Source organism: Durio zibethinus, chromosome 12 (genome assembly GCF_047325235.1).
Source record: "Durio zibethinus cultivar Kanyao isolate XHJ-2024 chromosome 12, ASM4732523v1, whole genome shotgun sequence".
NCBI classification, from domain to species: Eukaryota; Viridiplantae; Streptophyta; class Magnoliopsida; order Malvales; family Malvaceae; genus Durio; species Durio zibethinus.
Genome location: NC_143173.1, coordinates 19,472,837 through 19,492,170, shown reverse-complemented (window position 1 = coordinate 19,492,170; position 19,334 = coordinate 19,472,837). Strand labels below are relative to the sequence as shown.

The 19,334-nt window shown below is 28.1% G+C and overlaps 1 pseudogene; it reads left to right on the top strand.

Annotated features, from left to right (window-relative positions):
• Nucleotides 1-206: 206 nt before the first annotated feature.
• On the top strand, nt 207-19,128 carry LOC111297728 (tryptophan N-monooxygenase CYP79A68-like; annotated as a pseudogene).
• The last annotated feature ends 206 nt before the right edge of the window (nt 19,129-19,334 follow it).

Below are 19,334 nucleotides of genomic sequence, written 5' to 3'. Positions count from 1 at the left end.
TGGGATTTTTTAGTTTAATTCAACCCCTTCATTGCATTTTTTTCTAATTAATTTTCAATAAATCAATTATTAGTTTCAAAATTAAATTTAATCCCTTTGCTATTTTAATTAAGAAGGTTTGATCTCTCAACATTAATTTTAATTGATTCAATGCTAACACTTTTATTAATAATGAAATGAAGAAACTAGCACAAAAGTTTTATCCGATGGGGATATTTCTTACGCGCAGTATTTGCAAGGTGGAGAATGGTAATGCTGGTGGAGGATGTGGGTTTAGTGGGAGGAAAGATGTTTCATTTTCGGGCCAGTCTCGTGATTCTTTGCGGGTCATTTTATCCGACCCTGTCATGTAAGTAATTTTAATCTAAATTTTGAATGAATAATTAGTAATTTTGTTTTATTTCTACACCTTGATGTTGAATTTTGGCGATAATTTATGTATTAATGGGCAGTGTTAACTGCTAGTTCATGTAGTTGTGAATCTTACAAACTACTGAGCTTCAGCTGAGTTTATGAGGTTCAGGAAAGTTGATATTAGTAGTATAAGCTGCTGCAGCTGCAAGGCTAGGGAACAAGTAGGGTATGGAGAAATACGCTTCCTTTTATCCAAGACTATTTAAAATAATTTTTAGTGCTAAAAGAATTGGTGTCATCTCTTTCTGTATTTTTTTGGCTGGTCCATTGATGTACAGTACGTCTTTACTGATACTCTGTATTTTTTGTCTGGTCCTTTTGATGTTCGGTCCTTGCTTATCAAGGAATACTTCTACTTATAGAAAGAAGGAAAAGAGAAAAGTTGGACTGATATTTCTACCATTTGTCTGCTTTACAATTTTAAAAATTTCAGGGGAGCTCTCATGGATGATGCTATGATATTACCTTGTGGACATTCCTTTGCTGCTGGTGGAATACAATATGTTCTTAGACTGGTGAGTTCTTGATGAAACCTATTTCTTATATTCCGTCATCAGTATGACGCATAGTGCTTGATGAAGATTGTGGCAAGCTCTGAAGAATAATGTTTGATTGGCCAATGGATAGCTTGAATCACTACAAATGATGAGTTCAACTCCAATATAGGCTATTTTTATTTGTGTCTATGTTGTACAGATAAACCTAGCTTTAGTTATATAATCATATTGATTAGTTCATCCTGTTCTGTGAACTGCTTTCTTCTCACTTTAACGAAGTTGGTACATTTGTTACTAATATAATTGAGCATCGAATTTTGGTCCAGCACATGGTTGAAGTCTTGTATCCTGGTGCATTAAATATCATGAACTTATTTCTAATCTATAAAGTTTTCAATCTTTGTGTTCGTTATTTGCTATTTGAGTTCCACCATTTTAGCTGTACACCCATGCTGATCCATAATTTGTAAGTCTGCCATCCAAATTGGTGACAATCAGCTCAAAGCGATTTAGCCTAAAAATATCAGGCTTGGCATATTGTTATAATTTGAGATTGATTACTTCATTACAGTGATTATATACCTGATGGTACACTGCGTTTTACCATTTTGGAACAAATTATATGAGGAGCCTGTGTTGAAGTGTACCATTTTGCCAAGCTTGTACTTATTGCAATAATTTGTTTTCAGGATGATTATTTTCTTTCAAATAAAATGAACTTTTGTCTTTTCACCATTGTAATATAATAGCACCTCCCATAAGTGCATTGTGATATGAGCAAGATGGGTGTACATGTTGCTCTTATGTGAGCAATGGTATTTTGATCAACCGTGTATACGGTATCTTTTTTTTCCCTGCAGTCCTCATCATTCCTAAGAATTTGTGTTGGGTGAATTACCTGCTATAGTTTGAATCTTTTCAGCTAACTTTTATACTCTAGTTGAATTTCTTTATTTTTGCTGAGAATGTGTAACAATCAGCAACTGGAACTTTTATCTCAGATATTATGGCTAACGTGCTATTATCTAACTTTAGGTAACATCTTTTGTTTTAATTAAATGATATTTATGATTTGATAATTAATGAAAGTTAAAAATCTCATTGATCAAATTGAAGAGTGTTATTTTACTAATAACTTATACATTGACGAAACATATGAATAAATATTATTAAAGAATGAATGAAAATCTGTTCCTCCCTCTTGCCTATATGTATTGATACTTTCTATTCATCAAGAAAGTACATAAAACATTAGTGAAGTCAAGAGAGACAAAAAAATTCATAAAACATTTTATTAAAAAAAATTATAATGAATCAAGATATAACTTTTTTTTAATTAAGAAACTACGAAAATCATCTTGTTTTAAGATTTTGAAAATTAAGATTATACAAAATTAAGATTCAATTTGCATAATAAAAAAAATCTAACATGTAATATCTGAGCTTTTGATTTAAGAATTTATGATTTTCCTTTAAAATTATTATATATATATATCGATCTATTTTTATGTTGTTGTTTGTTGTTAATTTTATTTTATATTTTGTTAAAAATTTAGAATTTCAATATTTTTTTATAAGTTAATAATGGTATTGTAGTATTTAATTATAATTTATCAAAAAGAAAATAACAACTCATGTTCTTGCATAAATTTAATATGTTAACAAATTATTTTTATCAATGAAGAAATGTATAACATAATAAATATATATTTATTAGATTAATGAACAAAAAAAAAATGTTGAGAACAACGTAGACATGGACAACGTTTTGGTGTATGTTCTGTGGCACATCCGCGCGAGAGAGAGAGGGTCATATTTGATTTTATCACAAGTTTTATGCACAATAATGCACGTTTCGTTGGACTTTTTAACTTTTCAATTTGGAAGCAGTCCTTTTTTTTGTCTTTTTCTTACTGAGCAGTATATATCGTATTCAAAGGGATGTGACCATCTTATTATTATTTTGAGATAATACTCAAATAAATTTATAAATTTATTCAAAAATAAAAATAATTTTTTTATATTTTATGAATTAAGATTAAAATTTTATTTTATTGTTATTAAAATCTTTATGTTATAAAATATTCAATTTTTGTTAAAATTTTTTAATCGAAAGATATAATTTATAGAAAATACTTAAATTTTTTTCTTTGGAAGGTTACTTGGACTTATTTGGATAAATTTGGGAAAAAATAATTTAGCCAACATGTTTTAAAAATTATTAAACTTGGACTTTATTCATTATTTTTTAAGATTTAATGTGTATAATTGTCATAACGTATCAATCAAGAACACAATCGTTAAACATAAAAATCAAGAATTATCACCAACATTTTTTGTTGATGTGCGATTGGTCACCAATCCTATCTTTTGGTCTGTAAATTCAAGGTTGGGTTTGAAAATATGATTATGCATAAAAAAAATTATAGCACTTTCATAATACATTTTCGATTCCAATTAATTTTATAAAATCCTAAAATGATCTTATTTAAATAGTATTTTACTTATTATTTTATTATTATTTTCAATATTAAAAATTTTTTCAGTTATTTTTTACACTTTCTGTATAGCTTAAAAAAATTTTTTTACTTCAAGAGTATTAAAAAAAATCATTTATTTTCTTGATGTATTTATTTTAACATTTTAGTAACAAAGCAAACAATAATTTCATTGTTGTCTTATTTCTAAAAAATCATACCAACACTTATAGTATGTTTTAAAGAAATTTCTTATCTAAAATTTTGGGAAATTACTACCTATGATTTTCTCTAACATTCATTATGAACGGGAATTTTAATCTATTTTAAAACATTTATTTATTGTTCATATTATTATGGAGGTGAGTAAAAAATTCTAAAGGACTAACTCTCAAAATATTTCCAACACGTTTTGAAAAAAATCTTCAAGAAATTTTCACCTAAAAGTTTCGATAAAAATCATCACTCGTGATTTTATTTTTGCTCCAAAAGAAAATTTTATTTACCTTAACAATTTATTATCAAGTATTTTCTATATTTTTTTATCATTGTATAATTTTATTGTCTCTTTATTATTTATTATTTTATAGAAGAGATTTCCAAAAATTCTACCAACACTTTTAGCAAATTTTTGGAAAATGCCTCTCCCAAGAGTTATTATTATTATTATTATTATTATTATTATTATTATTATTATTATCTCTTTTTCTTTTCTAAACATATTTATTTAATTTTTTCTGTTTATTCAATGTTGTTGTTGTTGTTGTTATTATTATTATTATTATTATTATTATTGTTATTATTATTATATGTTTGAAAATTTGTAAAATATTTCTAACACTTTTATAATATTTTAGAAAATTTTCTTATATGAATATTTTCAATAAAATCACCACCTGTGATTTTATTTTTATTCCATCATTTTATTTATTATTTATTATTTATTTATTTTTATTTATTCATTATTCAAAATAAAAATTTTACTATTTTTTTATTATTATTATTTAAATAATATCCTAAATTGTAAAATAAATAAATAAATAAAATAATTAAAAATAAGAAAAAATAAAAAATATCAATTTTTCGTCGATCAATGGCAAGTCAACACTGGTCAACAATAAACAGTCCTATTCGATTTGACAGTGGTCCAACCCAATTCAGCAACGGTTTAGCCCAGTAAGGTATGGCTTGGAGCGGTTCAAGTTGATTCAATTGAATCGATTTCGATTCTAAACTGATACGGGTTTGGTGCACGAATTTCAAATTTGGGCCTGATCAAGGCACAAATCCCATTAATTCAAAACATCATTTTGGTTTTGTTTTTTTAAGCTATTAAAGGAAAAAAAAAGTTTTCCTTTCAATTTGCCTTTCTCTCTCTCTTTCTACACCAACCTCTCTCATTCAACTCACTAAAACAATACCTAAAAACTAATCACCGATTGTAGTTCATTAGTGCCAATCCGAGCCCAAATTTCACATGGAACTTCGTCTTGATCACCTTTCTCCAAATATCTAAGTAGTTTTTTTCTAAAACTGCATACAACTTCCTAGATCTAGGTTTAAACTTGTGGCTTCAACACTAAAAACAACCATTTTCGACAACTCCGATGGCCTTTGTTCCAAACTATGTCCTTCTCCTTTCCATGGCCTTTTTCTTTTCCCAAAAATCTAGCCTAAAATCCAACCTAAATTCCTAAAGCTAAAAATCCCAATTGTTTTATTATTCAGCTATTTTTTATTTTTATTTTTTATTTTGTTTTGAATTTTTTATCCTTAACATTATTTCTTTCCATCAGGGGATATGTTTCTTTTTTGTGCATGTGTGAGTATGTATGTGTTTACATTTATGTGGGTTTCGGTGGTGGTCCAAATGTGGAGAATATGGCTGCAAACGTTGATTTTGGCAATGAGTGGCTGGTAGATGGTTGAGGCTTGTGTTGATGTTGGCCAAATGGCAATCATGGGTTGTAGGTTGGTCAACTAGTGGTGGGTGGTGAAGGGGCTTGGTGGCTTTATGGTTTGCGATTAAAGCTACAATGGTGGTTTTTTGGTAGAGTGTTTTTTGGTTCCAAAAAAAAAAAATTAGCCTCAAAATTTTTTTCCAAAATTCACCCATTTGCTCAATGTTTGATTACATGCTTCATTTAAAAAGCCAATCTAAGATAAAATTCCAAATTTTCAAGGATTCAAATCCCTGATTTTTGGTGTTGGGATGAAATTTGAGATTCATTTCAATCAAGTTAGACAAAATTAGGTGTTTACAGCTACTCTTCTATGAACATTTCTAATAATTAACAATAAGGCAAAGACCAAAAGATAACAATTTTGTCTGAAAAAACCTAATTTATTCATTTGACATCACAAACAAAAACATCATCAAATATAAGTAAGCGATTCAAAAGGCTAGTAAATACATTAAACTTGCATTTGAATGAAGCAACTTAGACATGCTAAAAAAACTTTTTTTTTATTTTTTTGGTTGGCTCAACTACTTTTAATACTAAATTGAAAAAAAAAAAAAAAAACCACTTCACACCTTTTAGAAATTGAAATTAATAACTCATCTCATCAAAACCTTCAAAACTTTAAAAAAAATGAATAAAATGAAAGCTTCTCTCATTAGAGGCTTCATAACTTTAAAAATTTAAAACATTCTACCTGGAAGACTTACAAATCGTTCTCATATTTGCTTGTAAGTCTTAAGGATTATGCCTAAACGTCCTACAAATCCTAATGCTAAAATAGACTCTACTTAGAATACTTACGAATCTTGCCCGAAAGACTTTAAAATCTTTTTATCTTGGAAATCTTAAAAATTCTCAACATTTTCCTTTTAACAAATGCTTTTAACTAAAACTACATCTATTTTTGAATTTTTTTTGACAATTTTTTCGGGATTGAGATTAGAGTTTTATAAATTCCAACGGATTCTACTCGAAAAACTTACAAATCAAGCTGGAAGACTTAGAAATATCGATGCTTAAATAGTTTCAACTTAAAAAACTTACAAACCTTGCCCAGAAGGCTTCTAGACTATGCCCAGAGGTCTTATAATTAATGACACAAAAATAGAATTAACTTAAAAAATTTACAAATTTTGCCTAGATAACTTAGAGACTGTTTTGAGGTCTTATAAATCCTGACACTAAAATAGTTTTAGCTCAAAAGACTTACAAATCTTACCCGAATGACTTAGAGACATGTCTAAAGGTCTTATAAATCTTAACATCTATTAATGCTCTTTTAAAAAGAAGCTCCATAACTTTAAAAACTTAAAATATTCTACCTTTAAGACTTACGAATCTTTTTCATATTTGCTTGAATGTATTGGGAATTATGCCATAAAGATTTACAAATCGTTTTTGAAAATGTGCTTTTTCAAAATGAAACATTTAATTTTTTAGATTTCAAGACTCGGATATTATCATCAAGAAATTGCTAATGAATTTGAATATTACCATTGAAGAAAGATTAGATACTACCATTGAAAAAAAGTAAAAACTTTGGATATCACCATCGAAAAGAATGCATATGATAGTTTAGATATCGTCACCAAGAAAAAATGCAAAAGACTTTAGATATTACCACCAAAAAAACCTTGGATATCACCATAGAAAAAGGATACAAATATCTTTGGATATTGTTACTGAAGAGAACTTGAATATCACTACCAAGAAATTTTTTTAATGAAAAAGCTCAGTTATCACCACTGAAAAAATGAAATTTAGACTTTAATACTCGAATATCACCATCGAGTGATTTTGAAAGAAACTTGAATATGACCATTGAGAATTATTTAATGAAAGGGCCTAGATATCACCATCATAAAAATAAAATTCAAACTTTAATACTTGAATATCACCATTAAATAATTTTGAAAAAACTCGGATATTACCATCGAGAATTTTGAAAAAAAAAACTCAATCACAATTTTGTTTTTTACTAGACATTGGGCCTAAATTTCAATGCTAGTTAGATTGGGCTTAAATCTTATCAATGCTAGTGAAACTGATTTTAAAATGCCAGCTAAACTTAGCTTAAAATTTTAATCACAAAAAATAATGAAAGAGCCCATATATCACCATCATAAAAATAAAATTCTAACTTTAATACTTGAATATCACCATCAAATAATTTTAAAAAACTCGAATATTACCATCGAGAATTTTGAAAAAAAAAACTCAATCACAACTTTTTGTCATAACGTCTAGATCCGGGGATCTATCGCTAGACATTGACTTTAGGGAGTCGCCACCAATCTTTTTGATCTAGGACCTAAAGAATCTGTCCTTTCAGGGAACACCTAAGTTTAAGGGTCCCTAGAAGAATAGGTTCAGGTCTACTAACAAGAACAGGGTTCGGAAGTTCGGTTACGTGTGAGGAAGGTTATAGCACCCTCACAACGCCCATCAAAAGATGGTACCAGCTTAAATTTGTGTTATCCAAAAGCTTTAAAATTTTACCAAGTAATTAATTATTGCAAAATTATTCTCAATTGACTCTAATACTTTTAGCAGAAAATTGAGAAAATTCCCTCACCTCAAGAGTATGCAAGAAAAACTACTGTTTTACTTGCAGAGGCTCCATCGTCGGATTATTTAAAGAAAAAAACAAAATCAAAATTAAGATAGAAAGGAAGGAAAGAATGATTTTTTTTTGTAGGGAAAATTGATACTTTCAACTTTTCCCCAAAAATATTTTTTGAAAATTTCGATTTTCAAAGAAAATTGATACTTTCAACTTTTCCTCAAAAACTCTTTTTTTGAAAATTTATTTCTAAGAAAAATTGATACTTTCAACTTTTCCCCAAAAATATTTTTTTGGAAATTTATTTTTCTTTTAAGGAAAATTGATACTTTCAACTTTTCCCTAAAAATATTTTTTTGTGAAATTTATTTCTGAGGAAAATTGATACTTTCAACTTTTTTCCAAAAATATTTTTTGAAAATTTATTTCTAAGGAAAATTGATACTTTCAACTTTTCCCTAAAAATATTTTTTTTTGGAAATTTATTTTTCTTTTAAGAAAAATTGATACTTTCAACTTTTCCCTAAAAATATTTTTTGGAAATTTATTTCTAAGGAAAATTGATACTTTCAACTTTTTCCTAAAAATATTTTTTTTTTGAATTTTTTATTTTTATTTAAAGAAAATAAAATAATAAAAAATAAATAAAAAGAATATTACATAAACCTAATCTAATAAATAAAAAATAAAATAAACAAATAAACAAAGAAATAAAAAAAATTCAAAGAAAGAAAAAGAAAAAAAAAAAAAAACCTTGAACGGCTCGGATCGCGGCTCGGCTCGGCTCAAGACAGGGAAACGGCTCGGGGGAGCGGCTTGGTAGCTTGGCTCGGCGCGGCTCGGCTCGGAGGGGGGCTGGCATGCGCGGGTCAGAAAGCGGGTCGACGCCCGGGTCGGGTCGAGTTCGGCAAAACGCGCGGATCTTGTGGGTTACTTAAGGCCAAAACGACGTCGTTTTGGGATGGTATAAAAGGTACCTTCCTCCGTTTTTCGACAGAATACTCCTCCCCTCTCTCTCTCTTCTTCCCTTTTCTCTGCCTTCTCTCTAAAAGGCCGAAGAACACCGATGGAATTTATGCCGGATTCTGGAAAAAATCGTCGGAATCTGGAAATTTCGTCGGAAGGTTGCCGAAAGTTGGCCGGAATGTTCGTCGAAAAATTCAAACTTCGTTGGAATTTTCGCCGGAATCTGGAAATTTCTGGGAAATTTCCAGAAAAATTTTTCGGCAAAAATTTCTAAAAAATTATTTCTGATCCCTACAGCTATCCTAACACTTCTCAAACTTCTTTAGCCTTCGAAAACTCTTCTAAACACCTCTTTTCTCTCCAATTCAATAGCTTTGCTCACTGTTTTTCTGTGTGTCTTGCATTCTGTTCCAGAGTCCCTTTTATAGGGATTGATCAGGAGTTCCTGATCACTCCCAATTCCTCCTTGGACGGGAATTCAATCTTTGAATCCCACTGGACTCTTCTGATTGAATTTCCATTTTCAATGGGATTCTTCCACTTTCAATCCTAGCCCTCCAAAAATCAAATAAAAAAATACTAGATAATTAGAAAAGATAAATAAAAAAAAATATTATGGGATAAATAAAAAGAATAATATCAGATATATAAAAATACGAAAATAAATAAAATAAAAGATAAAAATAAAAAAATATATATTAGTAATAATAAGTAAATAATAAATATATAGGATATACATAAAATAAAAAATAAAATAATAATAACCAAGATACAATTGGACTTACCCCTTTGGGCCAGGCCCAATTGATCCGGGCCTGGACCAAATTGGGTGTCTACACTTTTTTTTTACTAGACATTGGGCCTAAAATTTCAATGCTAGTTAGATTGGGCTTAAATCTTATCAATGCTAGCTAAACTGATTTTAAAGTGCTAGTAAACTTGGCTTAAAATCTAGATGCCAGCTAATCTAGGCTTAAAATCTGGGTGCCAACTAAACTGACCATAAATTTTAAGTGCTAACTAATTTAGATTTAAAATCTAGGTGCTAGCTAATCTAAGCTTAAAATTTGAGTACCAGCTAATCTAGACTTAAAGTACCAATTAAATTAAGCTTAAAATCATACCAGTGTCAACTAAACTAGGTTTAAAATATGAGTGCCTACTAATTTGGGTGCTAACTAATCTAGGCTCAAAAAGCTATCATTCTTAATAAATCTAATCTTAAAAATCTCATTTTTGAAAAAAAAAAACTCAAACATTTTTCTTTTCAAATTTTTTTTTTTCATTTTTCTTGTTCGTAAGACATCAACTTTTCCTTTTCCTTAGATAACTCTTTTTTTATTGATACATTTTTTCATTTTTTTTTATTTTTTTCTCTCAACGAACTCTTTTTTCCAACTATTTTTTTTCTTAGACAAACTCTTTTTCTTTGTATTTTCCTTTTTCTTTAAAAAAACTAAAAAAAAATTCATATATTTTATTTTTCCTCAATGTTTGCAAAATTAACAAATGCACCTATGATGCAAATATCTAATTAAATAGTGATAATGTAGATATTTCTACACTAATGCAAATGATCACAAATGCAAAATTCTTTTCTAATGATGCAAATATCTTTGCCATGATGCGAATGTACCTAACAAAGATGCTTAACAAAGATAAGGATACAAAACTTATCTTAACGATGTGGATACCAATGTTCTTTTCACGTGGATGCCTATGTTAATGTAAATGAACCGAACAATTGTAACTTTTATCCATATGATGCAAATGTCTCTAGGCAAAGGTGAATATGTAGCATGCTAAAAAGGAAATGCAGCCTGTAAAGATATAAATGTAGATGTTTTTCCCAAGATGCAAACATAGATGATTGACTTCCACAATTCAAATGCAAAGATTTTTCCTTTTTTTTTTGGTTTTTTTCAAAAAAAAAATCTGTATTCAAAATCTTACCATTTAAAATTTTACTATTCACCAAAATGTGATCTCCTGTACAAAATGCTTAAGTATTCTCTACACTTTCTAAAGTAATCACAAAATTGCTTCAAATAATGTATTTTGTAAAAAAAAATTAAAAACACATAACTTTCGAATCTCTTGAATATTGGTGATAATTATTGCAAACATCAATAATGGGGTCGATCAAAATTTTAGTTTTTTTTTTTTTTAGTTGAAAGGCTTTACTAGGATCTCAGTTCAATGAGAGAAAGGTTGTTCCTTCATCTAGGCTCACAAATGAAATAATTTGTTCAAAACATTTTCTTCTTTGAAAACCTAACATGATTTGACACTCTTTCAATTTTCTAACATGAAACTTCGATATGTGTCAAAATTAACATTCATTTTTGGGCAATGTGCAAAATTTTGATGATTTGGTGCCTAACTCCATTTGGGATGCAATTACTGAGTTATCTCATTTTTCAAAGATCTGTGTTTTATGGAACTACATGTAGATCATATAAAAATGTTAAAAAAATATTGTAGCAACAATATACAAATTAAAATATATTTTTTGCCAGGCTTATTTGATTTTATAGAGCATTTGCCAATTCACTTGTTTAATAAGGCAAAAATTGTTGGATTTGTTCATTATTGATGGACATCATTTGTGAGGTAATATATTTTAGTTGTTAAACATTAACATTTATAATTTAATTTCAGGTCATATGCAATGTCATGCTATGATGATGACTAGGTTTCTTCATCATCTCAAGAAAAAATGCACCAATCAAGCGTTTATTAAAGCATCTATATGTGAGACATATGTTATTAAAGAAATATCCACTTTTTGCTCATTATGTTTTGATTTAAATGTGTCAACAAGATTGAATCGAATTTCACATAATGACGATAGGGGAGTCATGGAATCTAAATGATGTTTTTCAGCTTTTACTAATTCTGGATGAGCATTAGATCTACAAGATAAGTCTCAATGGCTATCAGTGAATAAGCATATCAGGGTACACTTATATATTTTATTGAATTGTGAAAAGATAAATCCTTAGATTGAATAAGTACTACATTAACATGATAACTCATGTGTTTTTAGTTAGTTTTTTAAATATTTCTAATTCGTAATTTATAATGATAAGATATTTGGTGACTCAATGAGAAAAAAATTTATGAATATAAGTGATGCAAAATTTGTAAAAGCACATGATTCAAGATTTCCATAATGGTTAAGACAATTTGTAAGTTTAGAGCATAATAGCATATATGAATAGAAATAATATTTTCATATAATTAAAATAATTATCAGTTTGAATGTTTTATGATTGGATAGGTTGAAGAACAAAATGGTGAAATTGATTGTCATCTAGTTGAGATAGCTTATGGCCCTAGACACATGGTTAGGTGTTTCAAAGGTTACTTTGTGAATGGTTTTAAGTTTCATTTGGTTTACCTATGGCTATAGTCGAAATATGAAGAATTATGAGGTATGTGTGAAGAGAAGTTGTTACAATGATTATGAGCATAACTTTTATGGTATCTTAGAAGATATCATTGAGTTAGAGTATTTTGGAGCAAGAAATAAAGTTGTACTTTTTAAATGTCATTGGTTTGACACAAAAAAGGGGATAAGGGTAGATTCCCATCATGGTCTTATTAAAATTAAATACTATTCAATGCTTGCCAGCAATAAACCATTTGTTTTAACTTCGTAAGTATATCAAGTTTCTTAGACAAGATGCCATTTTAGAAGAAAAGATCAAAATGATTGGTAGGTAATCTTTAAAATAAAAGTCAGGAGTACATATTAGGTAGCTAATAATGATGGAGATAAAGAACAAATAACTAATTTAAATGAAGACATGTACCAAAAAGTTAAAGTTTTTATTCCATGTAATGTTATTATCTCAAAAAAACTTGATAATCCTACAATTCTTGTTGCTGGTGATTATATATAAGTGATTCAAGCATAATAAAAAAAAATGATGATGATGATGATAGTGGTGATGATGAAGAAAAAGAAAATGATGATAAAGATGATGATGATTATAAAACACATGAGCTTGCTTACTCTAACAGAAATTGATGTATTAATTATGACTTTTAATGGTATATATAATATTTATTCGATGTGGTTAATATCTGTAACATTAAATATATTACTTGATTTGGCCTATTTTCATTATAATGTTTTGATATACTTATTTGTATATATTTTGCTCATTTCATCTAATATTCTAATACTAAAGTAATATTATATATGTTTGTTATTTTTATACTTTTTAAATTCTTACGAAATGTTTATGGTCTATATAACAAATATGATGGGATGTCATGCAAAGAGTTCTGTTCACCAAGGTGGTTCTATAAGAAGATTAGTGAGAGATAATTCACATATTAGGTCATCAACAGCATCGATGTAGCATGATCCCCAATACGGGTCTTTTTCACTACCGATACAATATGATCCACTATAGGGTCATCTTTCACACCGATGATAGATGATCCATCGATGGAGCATGACATAATCCATCATTCGCCAATGAACCACCATTTAGAGAACAAGAATGAACGATAAAAAGGTATAGAATTAAGGGAGTAAACAAAGGATTATTAATTCCATCAAATCCAAACAAACGGTTGTGGATTACTCCACTAGGAAAAAGGTACAAGATAGCTTTTACAATTAATTTTTCCTTAATGCTACTTGTTTTTTAAAGAACTCATATAGTTTAAGTAATCTTACTATAAAATGGACATTGGCAATTATTTTAAGCAATTGACGGTTAGCTCAACAATTTCAAGAATAATTCAAGTGAATCTTACTGGTCCTTAGTCAACATAGGGTAAAGTTCCTATGCCAATGAAGTCTATGATGTTTTCTAAATTTAATATAGTAATTGGATATTTATTTTTATATATTTTATTTAATTTGAATGAAAAGATTAAATTCTTGTCAACCACTTATTGTATTTCACTATTACTTATGTTAAGAAAAATATCAATGGGCTAAGTGAGATGATACTCTAGTTCGCCAAGCATGGAACAATATTTCCAAGAATTTGCTTAAAAGACTTGTTGTCTAATGAGAAGGAATTGGCAATGAAAGAGTGTGAAATTGATAACATCATAGACTATAGAAGGATGAAGCAAAGGTAGGTCATAGCTCCAATTTAAGGTGCTCTTACTGAGAATGTATGCAGCACACTAACGATTCAGTTCCATTTTCTATTCACAACAATTGAATGGTATGACATTTTTTTCATGAGTTATTATTTTCATCAAATGTCAATTTTATATAATTGTACTGTTGCATATTTCATTCAAAGTATCTAAACAAATGCGGTCATTTGAGTTACAATGAGAACCCACCTTTAAAAAAGTCTTTAATCGCACTCACAAACATTCAAGAAAATGTGGTGATTTCATTGATAATAAGTCTAAAGTTGTCAATATATGTGACTTTTCAATTACTTTGTAAGTACTTTCAAATTGTTATATTGCTTTATTGAAATAGATAATATGTTATGTGTTTTGAGATTAAAAAATTTTATGAAAATTAAAAACTGTTGTGTAACTTGCTTTGTGATTTTGGTTGTATATTGTAATTGTTGAAGAACTATTTAAATAGTATATAGCGATGAGATCATATTTGTGAAAGATGAAAATATTGCTTATTTTGCTTTGTGATTCTGGTTATGTATTGTGATTATTGATGAAGTAGATAGATAGTATAGCAATTGAAAGACTAAACATTGCAGGATGAATGGTATTGAACTATATAGTGTTTTGTGCTTATCGAGATGCAATTACTTTACGAAGGTGAAAACTATTGCATATTTTGCTTTGTGATTCTTGTTGTGTATTGTGATTGTTAATGAACTATCTTTATAGTGTAGTAATTGAAAGCCTAAACATTGTAGGGCAAATGGAATTGAACTATATAGTTAGAATGATAATTATTTTAAACTTTTTGTAAGAAAACTATGTTACTGTATTATTTCAAAAATATGGTGAAGACTTTTTCAATCATCCAGATTTTGATCCATAGGCATGGACTAAAGCTATTGGAAAGGTTGAAGCTATGCACACTCATGTATATGGCTTTGGATCTGTGGATAGATCTAAAGACCTATTTTACTCAAGTCAATCCACTACTGCAACAATAATGTCTCATTTTGTTTACGGTCCATCATCGGTGCCTCTTCAACCTTCGCCTCTTCAACCTCAGATAAAAGAACATATTAATGAATTAAGGATCGAGTTGAGGACTAAACTTAGGTTTTCATGGATCAGATGATAAAATTGATGAGATTTAGACAATTTTTATCAACATAATTTTTTAGACTTAACAACAACAACACCGATTCTGGATCAGGAGATGCAGCAGCACATGAGTTCTTTTTTAAAATTTTTGTGGATATTATAGGTATTTTAATGGATGTTATGAATATTTTTTAATATTATATTTTGTGGATGTTAGAAATGTTAATAAAGTTAACTTTATTATGTTAAGAATGTTATGTAGATTTGATAAGTGGATTTTTTATTTTTATTAATACTAATAAAAATAATAAGGTTTTTTAAATAATTACATATGTTTTAATTTTAATATTCAGATTTTTTAAATAATTATAGATGAAATTAATCAAATTATAAATGAAATTATAATTGTACCGACAAATTTTATAGATCAAATTTGGTTATTACTAACAAAATTCTATTATTATTGACAAATTTTTACTGATGGATTACCAATTATTTTTTACTAATGGAAAACTCCATCAATAATTACCGATGAAAATTCAATTTTACCAATAGAAAGGTATTATTGACTTGCTTAGCACTAAAGAAAATTTTCCATTAGTTATTCCATCGGTAAAACAAAAAAGCTCAAATGACTGTACAAGATAAATCCAACTAAAACTCTATAATAGCCAAAATCAAGACATGCAAATTAAGCATGAAAATCACATAAATTTAAATAATTCTAGATAAAATTAAATGTCTATAAGTTAAATGATGTAATTTATAAAAAATACTTACTTAAAACTTTTTTCTTTTGAAAGGTTACTTAGACAAATTCAAAACAAATATTTGAGCCAACCTTATTTTAGAAATTATAACACTTGGCTTTATTCATTATTTTTCAAGATATAATGTATATAACTATAACGAAAGAAAAGTTTACAATCTTAATTTCATAAAATAATAAATTAAGAATTTTTTATTTTTAAATAAAATTCAATAATTTCTTTAGATATTATTCTTTTTTTTTTTCTTGGCCTCTAGCTAATTTTTTTATATTTGTGATTACTATGAATTGAACGAACCTAGATTATTTTTTTGAAATTAACAAAATAAGAGTTTAATACTCTACCAACATAACATATGGCTATTGGTACTCATTTTTTTAACTTTCTTATATCTTCATTTATTATTTATTTAAGCTTTCTTGAAGATAAATATATCAGATAAGGATATAATTCTTTTTATTTGATTATTTTAGATATTATGAATATTTATTGGCTCTTGTTACATCAAAGAAGTTAGCATTTTCGATTCCATATTTCAAAGTCATTATGTTTACCTATCTTCATCTATGAAATAATATTTTACCTTTTTCTTTAAAAAAAATGTGTGGATTTTGGTTTTTAATTCATGTGTTTCACGACTGCTTGCCTGCTGACTATTACTTTTTTTTAAAAGACGTTTATGAAACTTTAATGAAAGAAACTTATAATTATAATAATAGTAATAAAATTAAATTTGATAATCTAAAATATAATATAATAGTATGATCTAAAAATGATATGATAAAAGATAAAAAAATAATGCGATTTAAAATTTTAATAAAAATTTTATATGAATTTAGAAAAAAAAACCTAAAAATATATTTAGTTAGTGAGCTTAATAAATTAAATTCAATGAAATGGATGTCCATAGTAGTTATATTGATGCATCAATAATTATTAGTATACAATAATTTGATAAATAGAAAGTTTAATTAGTGAGTTTGATAAATTAAATTCAATGAGTATTATTTCTGGTTTGATAAGTCAAATTTTAGTGACATGGCAAGAAACAAGGCAATCAAACTTGTGATGAAAAAAGCAAATAATTTGGAAGTAATGATCAAAATATAATAGAAAATTTATCTCAATTGATTTATACTATCATTTTTAATAATAATATCTAACAAGTATGGGTTCGAATCCAATATCTATAATCCCTTCCTCTGTTCTCAAGTCATAACTTTTCTTTATACCAAAAATATATATAAAAGAAAGTTTCAACTTTGTAGTGGATTAACATTTTTTGCAATTAAAATATATTTTTTGAAATCACTTAATTCTTATTTTTTATTTCTATTTTTCCTATAACCATTTCATCAATACTAATTAGGTTTGGCTTGATAAATTGTAACAACAAAATTGTGGCTTGATATATTAAATGAGTTGCATAAAAATTGAAAGTTTAAGTCAAATTTGCCACTACACTAAGAATTCATATTAAATTTTTTTCGTTGTATTTAATTTCGTTAAATTTACCTACGACATTTTTTTTTTGTTAATTTTTGGATAAAAATTAATGGAAATGATCAAATCTGTCATTTTAATAAAATATTTTAGTTTTTTTTTTGGTCTAAAATCAAGGAAATGAAAGTATAATGATAAAATTGATTAAAATTGAAATACAATGAAAATTTTTAATATTTAAGTCATAGTATATAATTTCAAATTTGATTTTAATCTCAAAATTAAAAAAAAAAAAAAAGAGTTCATAGAAAGGAAAAATGCTAGAAAAAATAGAAAGGGATGAGAGAGTGGTAAAACAAGAATATTGATTCAATTTAGAGTGGCATTCCCCTTAGGATGATGAAATAAAACTTCTATAATCCAAAAGAAAAAAAAATTAATTACATTGCTTAACTTTTTTATATTTAAATTTATTAAAAATTAAATTTTAATTATTAAAATTAAAAATTTATCATTCATATTATGTGATTATTCATTATCCAAATCGTGTTCAAACCCCTCTCTCTCTCTAATCACTATATGTAGATATACCTATCATCCATTTTGTGTAGAAAAGCATACAAATAGACAGATGGATAGAAGAAAAATTCTGTTTAGTAACAACAATTAGTTGACTCAATTGGTTAAGGCTCGTCTTCCTCGACGAAAAGGTCTTAAATTTGAATCTTGTTGATAGTCATTTGTTAGAGTCATCTAGAATGCACTACTTACAACCACCTATCTTAGGCTATTAGGTACGGTATATTTTACCCTAACTTGAGGACTGAGTAACTTATCTACCTTAGATTTTAAAAATTAAAAAAAAAAGTTCAGTTTAATTGTTAGGAAATGGATAAATCCTCCACTAATATTCCTCCCCATTTCCTCTGCTGCCTTATTGGAGCAACTCTCATGATTTTACCGTCTCTAGCGTTTTTTTATTTCATTCAACACATGTCTTAGTCTTTCTGTTTGCACTCCTTGTCGTTTTCAAATTGAAAGGCAACACTAGAAATGAGAACCCAAACCAAGCACCTCACCCACCAGGGCCAACTCCCTGGCCAGTCATTGGAAACCTCCCTGAATTATGGAAAAACAAGCCTGCCTTCAGGTGGATTCTTGGCCTCATGAAACAACTGGACACCGATATTGCTTGTTTCCGCCTGGGAAACATTCATGTCATTCCCCTCACTTCACCTGAAATTGCTCAAGAATTCTTGAAAAAACATGATGCAGTTTTTGCATCGAGGCCTATTACGATGGCAACTGATTATGCTTCTCGTGGTTTCTTGTCAATAGCGTTTGTCCCATGGGGAGATCAATGGAAGAAAATGAGAAAATTGGTTGTTTCAAACATAATTAGTCCACAAAGACTTAGCTGGTTACTCCAAAGAGAAACCAAGAAGCTAATAATCATGTTAGGTTCATTTACAACCAATGCATCAACAATGAAGCTGATATTTCCAATGCATCCGTCATAAAACCTGAGACTTGCAACCAGGCAATATACAGGAAATGTCATCAGGAGGATGATGTTCAACAAAAGATCTTTGGAAAGGGCAAAGAAGATGGCGGGCCTGGACATGAAGAAGAAGAGCACATCGAATCTCTCTTTACTGTTCTCTTGCACATTTACTCTTTCATCCTATCAGACCGTGTACCTCGGCTGAGACCATTAGAATGCTTGTAAAAAAGATTCATGCTAAGATAGTATCAGTATATAATTAGCTAATGACACCGAAATAAGAACTAAAAACCATAAAGCAATTTGTCAAAGTATATATTGATGCAAATATGTCATAACAATTGGACGAAAAAAAAAGATCTAAAATCACCAAAAAAGTTAAGACTTCTTATCAAGGATTTAAATAGCGGTCGATGTCACGTTTTTTGTTGCTTCACATTTATTATGTTTTCGAATATAACGGAAATCATTATAGTCATCACGATCGTGAATTTTTTTTAATTTTACACAATTTATTATA